Source organism: Pteropus vampyrus, unplaced genomic scaffold, assembly GCF_000151845.1.
Source record: "Pteropus vampyrus isolate Shadow unplaced genomic scaffold, Pvam_2.0 Scaffold239, whole genome shotgun sequence".
Lineage (NCBI taxonomy): Eukaryota > Metazoa > Chordata > Mammalia > Chiroptera > Pteropodidae > Pteropus > Pteropus vampyrus.
The window spans coordinates 618747-620307 of NW_011889020.1; positions in this window are offsets into that span (position 1 = coordinate 618747).

The window sequence follows — 1561 nt, forward strand, 5'->3', positions numbered from 1 at the left end:
AGCTGAAGATTTGCCCGGCCCTGCGGTGCCTGCGGGCCCCCGAGGCCTGGGGTGTGGGGACCCTGGTTGGCGAGTGATGCAGCAGGCATTCGCGGGTGTCCCCCCAGACCAGCCTGTGCCCCCTCTGTCTCGTTCTCCTGAGCAAGGGATGCACCCAGACCGAGTTCAGGCAGGCAAGCTGGGGCAGGTACAGGGCACAGGAGCATGCGAGTCCCTGGGGTCTGCTGGTGAGGGGAGGGCCGCTTCCTGCTCCATCCTTTACACCCCCCAGGTAACTATGCACCTGTGTGCAAACATGCATGCACACGCACACACACCACGGCACAAAGACATCTCCACCCGCGGCCTGTGGATTACCAGCTCGGGCTTTAGGGAAAAAAGGAAGAAAAGGAAGAATTGCTAGGCAACCAGCCAGGGGTTGCTATGGCATTTCCAAGAGCAGCTGGGCCAATCGGAGCTGAGCATGGGCCGCTGTCTGTCAGCATAGGGAGAGGGGTGTGAGGCAGGCGTTGCAGGGCACTGAATGCAGACGTGAGGACGGCACACCTCATGAATATTCATCGGGCTGACTGAGGCAAAGCCAATTATCCACTTGGAGGCTGGATTTTTCCCAGATCCATTCATCTCTTTGAAACATCCGGTGGCTTCAGGGGCAGACTCCACTGACTTCCCACCGGCCCTGGGAGAGCTCTACTCAGTCAGACCCCTAGCTCCTGCCAGTCCAAGCCCTGCTCTGGGGTGTCCCCGCCACCCTGCAGCCCACTCCCTGGTCCCCTGGCAGGATTCGAATTCCCACCTAGGAGTCAAGCACGGCACAGCGCGTTTCCACTGGACACATCCCACCACTCACTTTCTCCCTCCATCTATCCTCGCTCTCTAATTGGAGAAGTGACAGAGCAGTGACAATGGCCTTAGCCAGCCTTGCCAATGTCACCCGAGCCATCTCCCAGAGCCTCAGCATCTGTCTCAGTCCAGGTCCGCAGAAAGCAGAGCCTGAGGCAAGGGTTACGTGCCCCAAGCACAGAGACCAGAAACTGCAAAGGAAGTCTATGGGGGCGGGGCCACTGTCTGTGGGTGTCCCACTGCACGCCCCAAGGGCAAGGAGCCCCAGTGAAGATTTCAAAGAGGAGCCACTCCTCAGAGTGGCCCATAGAGGACATTGGGTTTCTCTGCCTGGCTTCTGCCTGTCCCTTTTTCCCCTGGGCAGGAGAGCCCAGGAGCCAGGGCTGAATTGACAGCAGCCACACTGATTCTCTTTCCAGGCTCCTCCCCTGGGACATCTGGACCCCGCCCCCCACTCCTTCTGTTGGAGCTCACCCTAACCACCTCCTCAGAGATGCCATCATGCCCTATGCACGTGTCCCACAATAGCTAAGTCTGTGCGATTGGTTCGCCAAGACCTGGCCATGCCCCGGTTCTCGCCTCCAGGGGCGGATCCTGACACGTCTGCAGCCAGGTCGCTGGAGCCCAGGTCCCAGTGGATGCTCAGTCAGTGCTTTTGTGGGGGCCCAGCTGCGTGGGCAGCACCTTAGACAGCTCCTGGGCAGCGCAGGGTGGAGGC